Genomic DNA, 13,932 nt, shown 5'->3' on the forward strand with positions numbered 1-13,932 from the left:
GATGGGACAGGGAGGGGCTAGGAGTGGGAAGGAAGCGGCCGTGGCCTTAAGGTACAGCCCCAGCATTTGCCGAGATTGAAAATAGGAAACCACGGAAAACCATCTTCAGGGCTGCCGACAGTGGGGTTCGAACCCACTATCTCCCGAATACTGGATACTGGCCGCACTTAAGCGACTGCAGCTATCGAGCTCGGCACTAGGTAAATGAGGAGTGAGGTAGTTTCCCGTTGCTTTCCTCACTGAGCCAGAAGTTACTATTACCAAATAGCTTAATATGATAATAGTGGAAACTCTCTTTACTTAACATGGTGAGTAGCGGCGACAGCTCTTAGTGTTGCTATCCATTGGTACCAGGAGAACACTAACACAACGAGCTATGGAAACACTACACATTTCGACTTCAAAAACCCAACGAAATATAGATTTTAAGACGTTTGCGTCGCTCTTGTAACATAATATAGGTAATAAATAAGGTGGATGTTGATCTGAAAGAACTTGTGATACGAATAAAACAAATGTATTATTAAATTAAAACATTCGATCGTCATGTTATGACCACAGTCTGATATCTCCAAATACAAATCACACATGCAATTTTTTTCAGCTTGATATTTTTACTGGCAACATTTTTCTCTGTAGAATTCACATGCTCCTTAACAAGGACTTTGAAATACTTGTAAGTCAGTAAGTTTATACAGCTGTTACATAGGCCTATACCTTCACTACCTTCATTCCATGTGTGCTTTCTAACAAAAGCTATTTTCAAATGTTGCTGATATTTTGGCAGACAACTTTCCCCCACACATATTTTGAAATATCATTTTAGAACGATCATACTTCTATATTTCTATGTGCAAATTTACTATGCTATACGGTAATCATTATCATAAGATGACAATACATCCCTACACTTGCTACATGTCCAGCCCATGACATAATGGTCTGCATTTTCCTCTATTAAGTTACATCATAGTCATAATCATTTTTACCTATCACTTAACTCACACTGTTTAGTGACATTAGCTTAAAAATTGCACTTCATCACATCATTATGAGTCGATATAAAGTTTGTACCATCAGATTCACAATTACTGTACGGTAATCAGAAGCACAGAGGAACTGATTTACCATTTCACCTCTTATGGCACTGCGAGACACTTTGCATTTGGGGTTTATCGAAAACATGTTTTCAATGGAGTCCTGTGTGTTCCTACTTGTTAACAAACAATGGAAATCATAGTCATTGTGTAATTCTGACCACAATAGTTTCAGCGCAGGAATACCACAAGAAACTATATATACCCTTGACTTAAGAAATTTTTGTTTCTGAAATCCTTTTCTGTGAAGTGGTCTGAGCACCCTACATAGCCTTTCTTTAAATGTTGTGGTTCTTTCGTCTTCACAGTTTCACCTAATCTGCCCTTGTGCTCTTCACAGCCCGCTGAGTACACCTAAAAATCGATTAAGTGCACAGGTTTAATCAAAACAAAGTTTTAAAGAAAGTACGTTCACAGAAATAGAAAAATCCAGGCACATAAACATTAACGGGTATACTCACAGCATTTTGTTTTTATAATCTGACAAATGACTTGCGATCAGTTTGTGTCTTTCTTAAATACAACACCCATACATAGCACAAATAACTCATTTCCTGCCATTCCCAAAATAATGACACATAACAAGCACAAAGCTATCTGAATTTCAAATATGACTATTCTAACATACACAGCTGACTGCAGCAGCAAGTATCGTTATCTCCTCGAATCGCTAGATGGCAAGCAGAATCAGTGTCTTCAGTTTCTCGCGGGAGTTCCCACTATTTTCATATTAAGCTATTTGCTATTACATATCAGTCTGCCAAGCCTATTGAAGTGCATGCACCAACCGACCCTATGAGAAAAATTTTCACACCATTCATAACAGGGTCTGGCTACATAAGGAATGGCATTACGAGCATCGCTCACACCTAAGTCACTTTCATATTGTCAAAGCCAAGGATAAGACTGAGACAGATCAATGAAAGTAACAAAATTGCTCTAGTCTATACCAGAAGACATAGCTAACTGTAAACACTAGGTCTAGCCAGAAAAGGCATAAACCAGGATATATGTTCGCCGAAAATCAAACCAATATATCTTACTTTCTTGGCTATACTTAAAGGCATGATTTTTTCGCATTAACGTATGTACAATATGATTTCGTGAAAACTGAACGATTTTTCGTCTTATTTCGCTGACACCATCGCTTTAATTTCGCTTTAATAATTTCCTAAAATTATTCGTAAAAAGTTTAATTCGTTTGATTTGTAAATTATTTATGCGAAAGATAGATAAATAAATAAAAACAATATTGATAAGCATTCATTATCCCTTATGTAATCTTGGTTAGAACTATAACACAACCCATACACGCTAGATGGCCATGGCTTTCGCCCTATAAGGTCGTACCGTTCAGGGATTTCTTAAAATATTTAAATGAACAGGCATTTCTGTCGAAGTGAGAAATCCCTATCTTCTCTTCTATTTCCCTTCGCACTCGTAATATTGGAATACAATTTCAAGTTCTTCATTTTCCATGAATTTTGTTGCAGTTTCACGTTTATCGCAAAATAAGTAAATTTCGCTCTAAACTGACCTGATCGCTTTAATTCGCTGTTATTCGCGAAAACAAAATCACGATTCTCCTAACCAGAATCATATGATTCGTTAAGATATCTCAAAATCGCTTCAAATATTTTTTGTCGCGTTTATTGTTAATGCGAAAGAATAATGACTCTGCACTGAGAGTGCCATTTACGATCGGCTGTGAAAACACTGTACGATTAAATGTTTGCCACGTAATTTAGGGTAACCAATAATTATTACCAGGGAACTCGATGGGTTCAGTTTCAGTCCTTGACTTTTACTCCGTTTATAATATGTAGCGCAGTCTATAGATGGCACTACAACGTTCTCCTATTTTACAGGTAAAATTAGAATTATTTTTTTGCTAATTTCTTTACGTCGCACCGACACAGATACGTCTTATGGCGACGATGGGACAGGAAAGGGCTAGGAGTGGGAAGGAAGCGGCCGTGGCCTTGATTAAGGTACAGCCCCAGCATTTGCCTCGTGTGAAAATGGGAAACCACGGAAAACCATTTTCAGGGCTGCCGACAGTGGGGTTCGAACCTACTATCCCCCGAATACTGGATACTGGCCGCACTTAAGCGACTGCAGCTATCGAGCTCGGTAATAAGAATTATGAAGTGCAGTTAATACTACGGGCACGTGCATGTTTTAAGTCCCATTTTCTAGGTTTATATCTAAGTAACTGTCTGATCTAAGACTACTATGACTTTATTCACCTCTGAGCGTAACTGGAGATAGATAATATCAACTACCTCTCTCCCTTAGTGCATCAAGATTAATGTAAGTGTACCGACACATCACATTTAAGGGAAGTCAAGACTGAAATTTGGATTTTCTGCAATTGACCACTTCTCACAACCAAATTTAAAACATAAGCATGTATTAATAAGACACAGCACCACATAAAATATAGAAACGATTAGTTAATTTGTCGCAATGTTATCAACAAATAATGTTTATTTCTCCTTGCATCACAGTTTTCATTAATTTTGGGTTATAAATTTGGAAGACTTGTTAAAAATACTCATATATTTAATAATAACTCTGGGTTTTGTAGTCAGGTATAAACTATTGGAAGGGGCTGCCTGGCCAAGGAGGTAAAGGCGTGCTCGGTTCGCCAGGAAGGTTCGTATCCCTGTCAGGAAGTCGTAAAATTTAAGAAACGAGATTTCCACTTCCGGAGGTGCACAAGGCCCTGAGGTTCACTCAGCCTACACAAAAAATGAGTAGCAGGCTAATTCCTGGGGGCAAAGGCGGCCGGGCGTAGAGCTAATCACTCTACCCCATCAAGTGTCGAGCTTACGGATAGTGGACGCCTTTACCTTCCACCCCTCCAACGGCCTTCATGGCTTGTACGGAGAAACTATTGGAGAAATAAGTTATACAACTTTTCATTATTCATACAATAAGCAAATATCTACTTTGTTGCTATTTTAGGAGTAATAATATGAAGGTAATATTCTACTGATAGTAAAATGCAGAACTACTTTTAATTCCTGTACATATTAAAATTTTATTTGAAAATTTCAGGTGAATCTGATAAGAACTCTGTCGCAAGGAGCATTTTGTGCATGGCAAGAGCTGACAATATTTTAAGCATGAAAAATGCAATTGAAAGATTTCTTTCTTTCTTAATGTGTTTACCCTCCAGGGTTGGTTTTTCCCTCGGGCTCGGGGAGGGATCCCACCTCTACCGCCTCAAGGGCAGTGTCCTGGAGCATGAGACATCTGGTCGGGGAATACAACTGGGGAGGATGACCAGTACTTCGCCCAGGCGGCCTCACCTGCTAAGCTGAACAGGGGCCTTGCGGGGGGATGGGAAGATTGGAAAGGATAGACAAGGAAGAGGGAATGAAGTGGCCGTGGCCTTTAGTTAGGTACCATCCCGGCATTTGCCTGGAGGAGAAGTGGGAAACCACGGAAAACCACTTCCAGGATGGCTGAGGTGGGAATCGAACCCACCTCTACTCATTTGACCTCCCGATGCTGAGTGGACCCCGTTCCAGCCCTCGTACCACTTTTCAAATTTCGTGACAGAGCCGGGAATCGAACCGGGGCCTCCGGGGGTGGCAGCTAATCACACTAACAACTACACCACAGAGGCGGACAATTGAAAGTTTTAAGAAACATAATTGCTTTAAAACGGCTTCGGACTGTGAGTTACTCCTTCAAACTTATTTCTCCTCTTATGTACAACGTAGGCCTACTACAAGGTAAAAATATTGCAACGGGATTATTGAAGTGGTAGTACGAAAAATCTTTGAAGCCAATACTCTCCAACAGCGTGAGACGTGCGTTCTTTATACGTCGTGCCGCTACCATTTTAATACGGCATTTAGAACTTTAAAAATGGTGTTTGGGTAAATCTGTCAACGGGATTTGAAGGAGGAATTGGGGGGCTTTTAAGGATAAAATTGAAAATTCGATATTTTGGTCAAAAATCGCAACTTTTCAGTCATGACTCTCCTTAAAATTCAAATTTTTGCCACAATTTTACGTATAATTTTTACTCTTTTTGTGCCAGTACTTACAATAAAGAGTTACAAATATGCACAAAATTATTTTACCCTCTTAAAACAAGCTCTCATCCGCCTCTGTAGTGTTAGTGGTTAGTGTGATTAGTTGCCACCCCTGGAGGCCCGGGTTCTGCCACGAAATTTGAAAAGTGGTACGAAGGCTGGAACGGGGTCCACTCAGCCTTGGAAGGTCAACTGAGTAGAGGTGGGTTCGATTCCCACCTCAGCCATCCTCGAAGTGCTTTTGCGTGGTTTTCCACTTCTCCTTCAGGCAAATGCCGGGATGGTACATAACTTAAGGCCACGGCCGCTTCCTTCCCTCTTCCTTGCCTATCCCTTCACCTTACCATCCCCTCGTAAGGCCCCTGTTCAGCATAGCAGGTGAGGCCGCCTGGGCGAGGTACTGGTCATCCTCCCCAGTTGTGTCCCCCGACCCAGAGTTTGAAGCTCCAGGACATTGCCCTTGAGGCAGTAGAGGTGGGATCCCTCGCCGAGTCCGAGGGAAAAACCGACCCCGGAGGGTAAAGAGATAAAGAAGAAGCTCTCTCAAAAATAAAAGAAATAAAACTCCCCCTCACGGATGTCGCGGTTGTTAATGCAATAGTATTAATATTATGGGGATAAAGTATTATTCATGCAAGTTTTCCTTCTAGTTTTCAGGCGCCGGGCTGAGTGGCTCAGACGGTTAAGGCGCTGGCCTTCTGACCCCAACTTCGCAGGTTCGAACCTGGCTCAGTCCGGTGGTATTTGAAGGTGCTCAAATACGACAGCCTCGTGTTGGTAGATTTACTGGCACGTAAAAGAACTCCTGCGGGACTAAATTCCGGCACCTCGGCGTCTCCGAAAACCGTAAAAGAGTAGTTAGTGGGACGTAAAGCAAGTAACATTATTATTATTATTATTATTATTATTTTTTTTTTCAGGCAATTAGAGAATTGTACCGCCCTAACTCTTATGGTTCACTCGGGCTGAGTGGCTCAGACGATTAAGGCGCTGGCCTTCTGATCCCAACCTGGCAGTTTCGATCCTGTCTCAGTCCGGTGGTATTTGAAGGCGCTCAAATACGTCAGCCTCGTGTCAGTAGATTTACTGGTACGTAAAATAACTCCTGCGGGACAACATTCTGACACCTCGGCACCTCCGAAAACCGTCAAAAATTGTTTAGTGTGACGTAAAAACAATGCCACTTACGGGGCTGTAATATTAGCAAAGAACTGAGAGCAGTGGTGTTGCCATAATTAAATTCACTTTGGGAGGAGGAACATAAATATAATTTATAAGTAATAATAATAATAATAATAATAATAATAATAATAATAATAATAATAATAATAATAATAATAATAATAATAATAATAATAATGTGTTTAAGTCCCACTAACTATTTTTGGTGTTTTCGGAGACGCCGAGGTGACGAAATATTGTTCGGCAGGAGTTCTTTTACGTACCGGTAAATCTACCGACACGGGATGATGTATGTGAGCACCTTCAAATACCACCGTACTGAGCCAGAATCGACCGTATCAACTTTGACTCAGAAAAACAGCGTCTTAACCGTCTGAGCCTCTCAGCCCGGCCACGTAATTTATCTGAAACTACCTGATGTACCCGTGCTTCGCTACAGAATTCTACGTTGTAAACAGAATTCTAGGTTAGGTAGTGTGCACGATGTGAGTAAGATTGTAATAAATTGCATAGCTCTTAACGTTACCCAAGAAACGCGACAGGGAAGTCACAAACGTCTTTTTTTATGAAGACTGGCTTAGGGAATTGTAATGATAGGCCCTCTTGCCTACCATCAGTCACAATCAAGTTGGGGAATTTTCATTATGAAGGCAGGCTCTAACTCTCCACCTGCCTTTTTACATCCTCAGAAAGACTGCATTAGTGGTTTTCCCAAGTGAAATCATCATAGATCATTACAATGTCGCCAGCAGGAATGTCGCGATTAAAATCAATGCTATCATGAAATGCTCGGTCTTATGAGAAAGCACACATTTTCCCATTTTTAACGAACAGTAGTACAATGCCGATCTAACAGTCCAAAGTTTCACTGCTGGAATGACCAGGCCGCAGACAGCTGTGAGCCGTGAACACTTTTATTTTCTGGGAGGCGAAGAGTGGAGAGTCTGTTTCCTAGGAGTACCCGATGAGTCGGAAAATCTCAGTTCACTACGCTGGCGGCAGAAAAATCTATCTGAATTGGAGGCAAATTTTTCCACCAAGCCAGATGAGAAACCCGCTCTTCACTGCTAATTTGGAATAAAATGTATGTAGAATATAATAAAAGTGGAGAGGAAGAAGTTTTGAAGTTTTTCTTAAGAAACGTCTAATTTTAGGGTTGAATTTTTAGTTATTTGGTGAATTGTGGTGCTATAATTTAGAATAGGCCTAAATTGTAATTCTAGACCAGGTCATATTGCCGCTACTACTATTACTTAATGAGCCCCTGCCTTAAGTATGCACACTGCCCATTCAAAAAAGCGCGTGAGAGTAGGGACCGAATAGCTGGAATACTATATGAACCAGTGTGTTACGTACTAGCAGTATCAGAAAATGTATGAACCAGAGGAATGGCATGCTAAAGAAAAAAGTTTTCTAACTCTCCAGCTATTTCCCGCCAATATCCAGTCAGGCTGTTATACTCGGTACGCAGCATAAGACAAATAACATCACAACAAACAATAGTCAATGTAATGTTATTGTTGTTCAATGTTATGCGCTTTCGATATTGTAGGCCTTCACAAATATTTAGTTTTCTGAAATACCACTCTTAAAGTCGCTACGGTTAAACTGAATGAAACATGAATGATCGGAAATTGATTTCTCTATAACTTTTGTTATGTAGTACTTTTCGATAGGTCCAATAACGTAAATATTTAAAAATTAAATTTTAGGCGTCTTCCCCATAACTACCATTTTATCCAAGATGAATACAATTGTTTATAGCTTCGACTGTAGTTTCTTATTCCCCGACTCTATATACCGATTTACATTAAATCCTGTTAATCCATTTTCACGTGCCTCGTCCTTTTTATGGACTTATCAACAAAAATACAAATTCATGAATATCTGTGTTATCATGGCCGGTACGGAAAAAATGTATAGGACATAAATGATCGGAAATTTAATTCTATATGACTTTAGTTATGTAGTGTATTTTTTTTGCTATTTTGCTTTACGTCGCACCGACACAGATAGGTCTTATGGTGACGATGGGACAGGAAAGGCCTAGGAATGGGAAGGAAGCGGCCGTGGCCTTAATTAAGGTACAGCCCCAGCATTTGCCTGGTGTGAAAATGTGAAACCACGGAAAACCATCTTCAGGGCTGCCAACAGTGGGGTTCGAACCCACTTTCTCCCGGATGCGAGCTCACATCTGCGCGCTCCTAACCGCACGGCCAACTCGCCTGGTGTAGTATTTATCGATAGGATCACTAATAATATAAATATTAGAGAATTAAATTTTAGGCCTTCCCCTAAACTACCATTTCACTCAGCGTGAATACAATGATTTATAGCCTAGATTGTAGTGGCTGATCCCCCGACTTTACATACCGATTTTCATTAAATTCTCTTCAGCCGTTGTCTCGTGATGCGTGTACATACATACATGCATACATACAGACAGACAGACAGACAGACAGACAGACAGACAGACAGACAGACAGACAGACAGACAGACAGACAGACAGACAGACAGAATTTTCGGAAAAGTAAAAAGTGCATTTCCTTGTTACTGTGGACATGAACGATGCAGAAATAACATTCTTTTCAAATTCTGAGCAATGTACAGACAAAACTCCAAACTCTTATTATATATATATTTTTTTTTCTTTGGATTCACGGAAGCTTATATTAAAAAAGTGAGGATCAGATATGAAATTTTGATCACTTTCCAAGTCCAGGTGCCCTTAAATATCTAAAAATGAATAATCAGAAATATGTACAATACTGTAAGGTATTGTTGTGCCCTTAGATGTAATAGAGTATGCGAGAACACAGACCTTGCGCGGCGAGTAGGTTGTGCTGTACACGGAAGCAAGTGATGCCACTGGCCAGTACCTAGGTAGACTGAACTAGCACTCGACCGACCTCTACACCTATAGCCTGCAATTCCCCTCTTCCCACTGACTTACATTACGTGTTCCCCAAGGTCACGGTAGGAATTCCCACCAGAACTCCAATTGAATTTACTGCTATTAATAATATGTCCGGCAGTCTCATATACCTAACATGTCCGACACGTTGACTGAGTGGTCAGCGTACAGGCCTTCGGTTCAGAGGGTCCCGGGTTCGATTCCCGGCCGGGTCGGGGATTATAATTGCTTCTGATTAATTCTTCTGGCTTGGGGACTGGGTGTATGTCCCAACACTCTCCTCATAATTTTCAGACAACATACCACACCACCAACCACCACAGAAACACGCAATAGTGATTACATCCCTCCATATAGGGTTGGCATAGGTAATTCGGAATAAGAGTGTTCAGCCAGAGGATGTGATTGGTATCATTCTAATGTACTTACAACTTTAACAACTTCCACATGATTTTTTAAGATTAAAAATCTGAAACCAGGCGAGTTGGCTGTGCGGTTAGGGGCGCGCGGCTGTAAGCTTGCATCCGGGAGATAGTGGGTTAGAATCCCACTGTCGGCAGCCCTGAAGATGGTTTTTCCGTGGTCTTCCATATTCACACCAGGCAAATGCTGTGGTTGTACCTTAATTAAGGCCACGGCCGCTTCCTTCCAATTCCTAAACTCCTACGCCTTCCCTCTCCCATCGTCACCATAAGACCTATCTGTGTTGGTGCGGCGTAAAGCCAATAGAAAAAAAACTAAAACATATAGGAGCAACCATCATGCGAAATTTTAACCTAGTCTGTCAAACGGTTTCGGATAAATGAATGTTATGTCATCAGCAGTGTTGCCAACTTATATTTTCAAAATCCGCTAAATACTACTAAAAATCCGCTAAAATTCTGCCAAGAAATCCCATCTCAAATAATGAGCAATAAAAATGAGCAATAATAATAATAATAATAATAATAATAATAATAATAATAATAATAATAATAATAATAAAAGTAAATGTCTGCACTCGCCTAATCTGTGAGTTTCACTGGGATTAACCCCCTGTCTGCGAATCGGCGAGCTAAAACTTGCAGGCGTTTTAGTGCCGGGTGTAATCTAGGTGAATCCCCTACCTCAAGGGCCACACACAAAACAGGCCAGTTCATTAAACGGTCTTCCTTCATAGCATAAACATAAATGCTACTCTCTCACAGTTCCATTATCTGTCCTCATTCGTCAACTAAGAGATAAGTAACCTTTCCCCACGCATTGCAAGTTTATGATACCATGATCTCATAACATGAAATCCAAATAACCTGTTTTCCTTATGTGACTGCTAGCTCCTGACAAGAAATACGGGATAGCTCGGAGACAGACTGGAGTACAAATTTTAAAAACGTAAAATGGATAAAACACTACATTCCGCTATAATAAATCTAGAATTCCACCAAAAAATCCGCTGTCCGCTAAATGATATATTTCTCCGCCAACAGTCTTCTAATTCCGCCAAATTTAGCGGAAAATCCGCTAAGTTGGCAACACTGGTCATCAGAACCTATTTTGATATATATGATATTATACATCTAGGACATAAACGAAGAATCTTCTCGTAAAATTACACATTTGTACGTCAAGCGGTTTAGGAGGGGTGGATTGTTTAAAAATATTTCCTATTTCACGCCTACGATTTAAAATATATACCGCTATTTGGAATTTTGTCTCCGTACGTTAAACGGTTTCGGAGGAAGGACATTAACCCCCATTTAACTCTGTGAGGAGTTAAATTTGCTTTAAACTTCCTGTTACTTAACACCTAGGATACGATTTGAAATTTTAACTTCATAATTCAAACGGTTTCATAGAAGAGAATATTTTTGTGATCATTCCTCATCCCACAGTCAAAATCCCTTAGGGTGTATTGTTTGAAAACCACCTCTAAAATCTAAGACGTAGAATTTAGTTTGTATAGAGGGCAGCACTGATCTCTGATAAAAATCGAGATTAAAACTCCTATATTATATAGGACTATTATATGTATTACGCTTGTGGAAACTAGTAATTTGAGAGGTTTAAATCTTGAATCACCAAAAATGAGTACCAGCTTAGAGCTTAGAGCCGAGCTTAGAGCTAACCACTCCACCCCATCACGTGCCGAGGTTAACAATGGTGGTAGCCTTTACCTTCCACTCCTCCAAGGGCCTTCATGGCTTGTATGGAGGTGACTTTGCTTTGCTTTTTAAATCTTGAAATTTTAGACGTTAAAAGTCTGCAAGAATTCGTAGATACCATTAATGATATACAGTCCCAAAAAAATGTTCCTCACCGAGCTCGATAGCTGCAGTCGCTTAAGTGCGGCCAGTATCCAGTAATCGGGAGATAGTGGGTTCGAACCCCACTGTCGGCAGCCCTGAAGATGGTTTTCCGTGGTTTCCCCATTTTCACACCAGGCAAATGCTGGGACTGTACCTTAATTAAGGCCACGGCCGCTTCCTTCCCATTCCCAGGCCTTTCCCATCCCATCGTCGCCATAAGACTTATCTGTGTCGGTGCGACGTAAAGCAAAATAGCAAAAAAAAAAAATGTTCATCCAGTTGTGAATCAAGTTCAAGATTATTTCCGTTAAACTCCTGAGTTGTACAAATACATATTTTTGGCAATACAGAAAAGGAGTCGGAAATTCGGTCGAGTACCTTGGCTGTTGTGGAGACTTAGTTCTACAACTTTAACAACTTCTACATGATCCGAATCCTTATACGTGAAATATTTTGAATTATAACATATTTGACACCTACAACATTCAACGTTCTTGTAAAATTTCAAATTCATACGTCAAACGGTTTGGAGGGATGAATCATTTTGTCATAAGTCGTCACCCCCCAGTCAAAACCTCTTCGAGGAATATTTTTAAGACCTTTTTTATTTAAAATCTAAAACATATAGGAGCAACCACCATGTGAAATTTTAACCTCGTATGTCAAACGATTTCACATAATTGAATGTTATGTCATCAACACTAACCCCCAGTCAAAAACCCCTTGAGGACGTGTTGGTTTAGGACCACTTCTTAGTTAAAATGTAATTCATATAGGAGCAATCATCATGTGAAGTTTCAACCTTGTATGTCAATCGGTTTCAGAGAAATGAATATCTTTGTCATCAGACCACAAACCCCACTCAAACCCCTTTAGGAATATATTGTTTCAAGACCACTTCCCATTTAAAATCTAAGATGTACAGGAACAACAATCATGTGACTTTTTTTTTTTTGCATTCGGGTCGGAGCCCACTCAGCCAGTGAATTATGTATGGAAGAGATTTTTTTTTTTTTTTTTGCTAGGGGCTTTACGTCGCACCGACACAGATAGGTCTTATGGCGACGATGGGATAGGAAAGGCCTGGGAGTTGGAAGGAAGCGGCCGTGGCCTTAATTAAGGTACAGCCCCAGCATTTGCCTGGTGTGAAAATGGGAAACCACGGAAAACCATTTTCAGGGCTGCCGATAGTGGGATTCGAACCTACTATCTCCCGGATGCAAGCTCACAGCCGCGCGCCTCTACGCGCTCGGCCAACTCGCCCGGTGGAAGAGATTTATAAGAACTTATGTCTTTATTTATTTATTTTATTTGTTGCTCGGATACAGGAGAGATGGATTCGTCTTCTCATCATAAGGCTCATGAGGACATCTACTGGTACACGTGAGTAGGCTATGGATCAGAAAGAGATAGGAGTGTTGTAGTTCTTATAGGGTAAGATCGATACTAGGTGACCGGGCGAGTTGGCCGTGCGCGTAGAGGCGCGCGACTGTGAAGCTTGCATCCGGGAGATAGTAGGTTCGAATCCCACTATCGGCAGCCCTGAAAATGGTTTTCCGTGGTTTCCCATTTTCACACCAGGCAAATGCTGGGGCTATACCTTAATTAAGGCCACGGCCGCTTCCTTCCAATTCCTAGGCCTTTCCTATCCCATCGTCGCCATAAGACCTATCTGTGTCGGTGCGACGTAAAACCCATTGCAAGAAGAAGAAGATACTAGGTGAAGGTCTTAGATTCGGAGTCCAATGCCAGAATGAAATGCATACAACTCAAAGTAAGCAGATTGGTCACTTTTGTGGAGAATTGACGAAAGAGGTGGCAATTGGTATTCCAATGCCAATAAATATTTTTAGTAGGCAAATAGTGCGAACAAAGTGGTGTGGAATCCAAAGAATATATGATTAAGATCGGCAACTGTATCAGCTGAGTATGAACAGAAGGGAGATCGTAGTACTTGGATTTTGTGCATGTGCTGAGGGAAACAACCATGATGAAACTTCATTCTCATGTGAAATTTCAACCTCGTATGTCAACCGGTTTCAGAGAAATAAATGTTTATGCCATCGGATTCCCCCCCCCTCCCCGCCTCAGTCAAGACTCCTTAGGGATGCATTATTTTAAGACCAATTTTTATTTAAAATAACCATAATGTGAAATTCCAATCTCGTATGTCAAGCGATTTCAGAGAAATTGATATTTTTGTAATCAAACCTCACCCATACCCTCCAGTCAAAAACCCTTAGGGGTGTATGGTTTTAGACCACCTTTTAATTAAAAACTTTTATATATAGAGCAACCATCATGTGAAATTTCAACCTCGTAGGTCAAACAGTTTCAGAGGTACGAATATTTATTTTTTCAGGCCTCTCCCTCCTGGTCAAAACGCCACAGGGGTGTATTA

The 13,932-nt window shown here is 40.6% G+C and overlaps 1 protein-coding gene across 1 annotated transcript in view; it reads right to left on the bottom strand.

Annotated features, from left to right (window-relative positions):
• LOC136863218 (putative ammonium transporter 1) overlaps positions 1-9,199 on the bottom strand; it is a 270,464-nt gene extending 261,265 nt beyond the window's left edge. The window contains exon 1 of the mRNA XM_068225881.1: positions 9,154-9,199. The gene's annotated coding sequence lies outside the window, so the exon portion shown is untranslated. The remainder of the gene's footprint in view (positions 1-9,153) is intronic.
• Positions 9,200-13,932: the final 4,733 nt, after the last annotated feature.

Source organism: Anabrus simplex, chromosome 2 (assembly GCF_040414725.1).
Source record: "Anabrus simplex isolate iqAnaSimp1 chromosome 2, ASM4041472v1, whole genome shotgun sequence".
Classification (NCBI taxonomy): domain Eukaryota; kingdom Metazoa; phylum Arthropoda; class Insecta; order Orthoptera; family Tettigoniidae; genus Anabrus; species Anabrus simplex.